Below are 6,000 nucleotides of genomic sequence, written 5' to 3' on the forward strand. Positions count from 1 at the left end.
AGACTGCTGTATCCAGGGATCCATCCCATAAGCAGCTTCTAAACGCTGACACCATTGCATACACTAGCAAGATTTTGCTGAAAGGACCCAAATATAGCTGTCTCTTGTGAGACGATGCCGGGGCCTAGCAAACACAGGAGTGGATGTTCACAGTCAGCTATTGGATGTATCACAGGGCTCCCAATGGAGAAGCTAGAGAAAGTACCCAAGGAGCTAAAGGGATCTGCAACCCTATTGTTGGAACAACATGATGTACTAACCAGTACCCCGGAGCTCTTGTCTCTAGCTGCATATGTATCGAAAGATGGCCTAGTCGGCCATCACTGGAAAGAGAGGCCCATTGGACTTGCAAACTTTATATGCCCCAATATAGGGGAATGCCAGGGCCAAAAGAATGGGAATGAGTGGGTAGGGAAGTGGGGGGCGCTATGGGGGACTTTTGGGATAGCATTGGAAATGTAACTGAGGAAAATATGTAATAAAAATATTAAAAATTTAAAAAAAATTATGGTTAAAACTGCCATTGTTCCACTGACTACAGCTTGCAGTTTGATTGCAAATTTAAGATTGATGCTCAGATTAAAAAGTATTTTACGTTTGAGTCAATACAGGGCTCTGGGCAGCCCCAGAGCGGCTTGTGGCCTTTCTTTTGTTTTGCAAACAATGCCTAAAAAAGTTTTTCCCTGTGTTCAAGAAAATTTCTTTTTAACAGTGTTACAGATCTATTCAGATGTTTAATAATGCTTAAATTCAAAGATTTTTGCTTCTAGTAAACTGGTAATCACAAAAAAAAAATTTGCCTCTAGGTATGGATAATATAGCTTTACATTATGTAAGAAAAATTTTTATTGTTTCTGCTTCTATACAAGAAGCCAAAAGTTTTAATCTTTCAGTGTATATTGTTTCCTAAGTGGAAAGTATTTTATTAACTAATGCTTCTTAAGGGAAGTTTACCTTAAATCCTTGCTCTCACCCAAAAGATTCAGAGACAATATCCTTTTATTACTTAGGGGTTTAGTTTACTACAAAAGGTTTTACAAAAAATAAAGAAAGCTTTTATAATTGTTATTAATTGGTAATTAAAAATTAGTTGTGCCCAAGACAATTCTTTGGCCAGAAAAAACATTATTGTAAAGTCATTTTTCTCATCCTCCCAGCTGATTGTTGGCCCACGTGGGCCCCACTAGCTGCTGTGGGGCGGAGTCTTAAGATGCACAGTTGCCCCTGTTCCCAGCACAAATAATCTAGTTGTGTGCTGTAGATGGTGTTTTAAAATGCTGAACAATCAAACCTTAATTTGTATATTAATAGTCAATGCCATGTCTCTGAACTCACAATTGCTTAAAATTGTTCGTCCCTCAGATACTATTAATTCTCAAATTTACAGTTACTTATACATATTTCTAGTTAATAAATAAATAAATTATATACATGTGACTCTTAATAACTTTTCAAGCTTTCTAGTTACAACTGCTCCTTAAGAAAAATGATTGAAAGTACAATTAGTCACTGCCCCTTTACAGCCAAGTATTTAAAATGATTTGTCCAACAAGTTATTAATTCAAAAGATTAGAAATTGTGAAATTTTAAAACTTTAACTTCTTAAAAGACAAAAAAGAGAAAAATTGTATCCCCATATATACTTAGTGCATTCCCATGCACACTATTTAAATCATACCTTTATTTTCAAAATTTGAGATGAAAATGTCAAATTTAATAAATGCTTTATAGTATCTTAAAAGGATCTACTTATTGGCTTATAGATTGATCCTAAAACAGCTACCTTATTAGAAAAGGGAAAAACAGGTTCTCTCCACAGAACGCTACAGAAGCATATTAGTAATTCGTGTGCCAAGCTGGCAGGTAAGTTAACTCAGTGTCCTAATTGAAATGACTAAAAAACTAAATTAAATTCATGTCTTAGGTCCATCCTTGCTTGTCATTTTTCCAGTTTAGACTAGCTTCTAGCCTTTTAACTTTATGGCAATAGTTCATCAAAGACTGTATATTCAGACTTAGTAAAATTAGTCATTTAATAGAGTCATAATGATTTTTCACTTTTCTTCAGTGTGACCAGCCATTCTAACTCAATCTTAGACTGGTCTAATATTCAGTCCAATATTAGAGATTCCTATATTCTAAATTACCTAACAAAGTTAATTCAGAGCATATCCCCCAAGGTCACCAAAGGCTCATCTTGCCTTCACCTTATTTGTCCTAAACTTTTTGCAAACTGATACTAAAGGTCAGTCTGCAGCGGATCGCCATTGGCATCCAGTTACTTCTAATTCTTATGCATTGGTAAAATGGAAGGACCCCCTGACTAATGAATGGAAGGGTCCAGATCCGGTTCTAATTTTGGGAAGAGGCTCGGTTTGTATTTTTTCACAAGATGAAGATGGAGCGCGGTGGCTGCCAGAGAGATTAATTCATCAGAAGAACACAGACTCTGACTCTTCTTGTAAATATCATTCTGAAGACTAAAATTTCTTTTGTGCTTAGAATTCAGCTGGGAACAGAAGCTCCCAGAAACACTGTTTTCCTCTGAGCCAACTCCCCTACAGGAGACAGGAGACTAGCCTTAGCTTTACAATTTGCAACTAAACAAAGTACCTGGACTTCCCCAAAAAGAAAATTTACATTGCTACTTTCTCATTGTCTAGATCTCTTTCTTTTTTCAAGCAGGTCAATCAACATCCTCCAGCCGGACTGCTGCAGGCATACATCCCCGCCCCCTAGAGCACAGGGGCATAGATAACAGTGGCAACTGTTATCTTCTTTCCAAGGACATTCTAGCACTTGGGTTTCAGTCTGAGATAGAATTTAGATTTACCAAGAGGGCTAGAAAAGTAGAAATTTCAAATATTAATAGAGATTAGATTTTATTTTGATAGAGACGGGCTTAGTCCCTTAGCTGGCCTCTGGCTTTTCACCCTCGCTGTTACTGCAACGTGTCCTTAGTTCCTCAGGCTATGGGAATAATAGGGATGAGGAGGAAAGACTTCCAGCTCCTAATTTAGCCACAAATCGTGGTGTTACTAATGACATAATTCTTGCCTAGGCATTGCTAAATCTGAGGTTGACAATTCTCCTTTAGGAGCTGCACAGCACTCAGAATTGTGCATACTGGTTCATGACCATACGAATACAGTAAGGGTACCGCTTGGTGCAGAGAACCACTGCAGGGGAAGGTCCAGCTTGACCGTTTCTGAGTTCCCTGTGCGACATACTCGGTTTAAAATGGAGGTTGGTATCTGATTCCAGCTAAAAAATCAAAAAATACCTAAGGCTCTGCCTCCCCTCCCCAAAAGATACCAAGAGCCACAAGTGTGGGTCATGATAGCACCCACGGGAGGAATCGGGTCAATGTCCACCCAAGCCAAGGTGAAAAGCCCACTCATCTACGGATGAGAAAATCATTTAATCACCTCAGTTAAGCGTTGCCTTATTAAACTTAATTAATAGGGGGGAGAGAGGTTGGAGACCATACTGTTGAAAGGGCAAGCCCTTCACTGCCTCCCACCCAAATAAAAAAGCCAATTGGCCTTGTACTACGGAGCTGGTCTTACCCCTTCTTCCTGTTTTCCCGCCTGTCATCCAAAATGCAGAGTAATATCAACTCAGTGTTATTCTTAATAGAGTACAGTTCAATTTTGTTTAGCCAGGGTTCCAACACCCTACTTAAAAATTCAACTAGGAAGTTACCTGTTCAGCACTAATTAGCATTATAAGTCAGAGCCTACAGCTCAAGGCCTTTCTATTGTTTACTAGGATAGAAAAGACAGTCTTAGCCACAGTTTACCATTAGAAAGGTTAGGGAATCCCACGGAAACAGGTTTTTAGCCCTAAGAATTCAGGCAGAACTATTGAGCATAGATAAAAAAAATTTTTTTTGCCTCAAGACAGCCTTTTCTTTTTTTTATTTTTATTTTTGTTTACAAAAGGGAGGAGATGTAGCCTCCCCCTCACCCAGCCTGGAACCTGTCTGCTCAGGGGTGGAGCTTCCTGCTCATTCGTCCTGCCACGCCTACTGCTGGACCGTGCTGCTTTGCTGCTTGGAGCCACACACATGTTCACCCTGCTACTTGACCCCGAGTTATTTGGCAGGAAATCGGGTTCCCTCCCCCTTCCTTTATAACTGGATGTCGGAACTAGTAAAATTGGGCCTTGAACAGGATGAGCTTGCCTTGGCCTCATTTCTTTCTCTCGCCGCCTAGCCCCTCTTCTCTTCCAGGTTTCCAAAATGCCTTTCCAGGCTAGAACCCAGGCTGTGATCTGCTGGCCGGACACAACAGTCAAAATATCACTATTTGCAGATAATATAATAGTATATATTAGTGACCCCAAAAATTCCACCAGCGAACTCCTAAACCTGAAAAAAAAAAAAAAACCCTTGAGTGAAGTAGCTGGATATAAAATTAACTCAAACACATCAGTGGCCTTTCTCTACACAAAGAGAGAAAAGGCTGAGAAAGAAACTAGGGAAACAACACCCTTCACAATAGTCGCAAATAATATAAAATACCTTGGTGTGACTCTAAGCAAGTGAAAGATTTGTAATGATAAGAACTTCAAGTCTCACGCCGGGCAATGGTGGCACACGCCTTTAATCCCAGGATTTGGGAGGCAGAAGCAAGCAGATTTCTGAGTTCGAGGCCATCCTGGTCTACAGCGTGAGTTCCATGACAGCTAGGACTACACAGAGAAACCCTGTCTTGGAAAAAACAAAAAACAAAACAAAAACCAAAAAAAAGTCAAGTCTCTGAAGAAAGAAATCAAACAACATCTGATGATTGGAAAGCTCTACCATGCTCATGGATTGGCAGGATTAGCATAGTAAAAATGGCCATCTTGTTAAAAGCAATCTACGGATTCAGTGCAATCCCCATCAAAATTCCAACTCAATTCTTCACAGAGTTAGGAAGGACAATTTGCAAATTCATCTGGAATAATAAAAAACCTAGGATAAGCCGGGCGTGGTGGCGCACGCCTTTAATCCCAGCACTCGGGAGGCAGAGGCAGGCAGATTTCTGAGTTCGAGGCCAGCCTGGTCTACAAAGTGAGTTCCAGGACAGCCAGGGCTACACAGAGAAACCCTGTCTCGAAAAACCAAAAAAAAAAAAAAAAAACCTAGGATAGCAAAAACTATTCTCAACAATAAGAGAACATCTGGTGGACTCACCATCCCCAACCTCAAGCTATATTACAGAGCAATTGTGACAAAAACTGCATGGTACTGCTACAGTGACAGACAGGTAGATCAATGGAATAGAATTGAAGACCCAGAAATGAACCCACACACCTATGGTCACTGGATCTTGACAAAGGAACTAAAACCATCCAGTGGAAAAAACACAGCATTTTCAGCAAATGATGCTGGCTCAACTGACAGTCAACATGTAGAAGAATTGAATTGATCCATTCTTATCTCCTTATACAAAACTCAAGTCTAAGTGGATCAAGAAATTCAACATAAAACTAGAGGCACTGAAACTTATAGAGGAGAAAGTAGAGAAGAGCCTCGAAGATATGGGCACAGGGGGAAAATTCCTGAACAAAACACCAATGGCTTGTGCTGGCTGTAAGAGCAAGAATCAACAAATGAAACCTCATAAAATTGCAAGCTTCTGTAAGGCAAAAGACACTGTCAATAAGGCAAAAGGGCCACCAACAGATTGGGAAAAGGTCTTCACCAATCCTACATCTGATAGAAGGCTAATATCCAATATATACAAAGAACTCAAGAAGTTAGACTCCAGAAAAGCAAATAACCCTATTAAAAAATGGGGTACAGAGCTAAACAAAGAATTCTCAACTGAGGAATACAGAAGGGCTGAGAAGCACCTAAAAAAATGTTCAACATCCTTAATCATCAGGGAAATGCAAATCAAAACAACCATGAGATTCCACCTCACACCAGTCAGGATGACTAAGATCAAAAACTCAGGTAACAGCAGATACTGGCAAGGATGTAGAGAAAGAGGAACACTCTTCCATTGC

This window comes from Mus caroli, unplaced genomic scaffold (assembly GCF_978045245.1).
Source record: "Mus caroli unplaced genomic scaffold, Mus_caroli_1 scaffold_8, whole genome shotgun sequence".
Classification (NCBI taxonomy): Eukaryota; Metazoa; Chordata; class Mammalia; order Rodentia; family Muridae; genus Mus; species Mus caroli.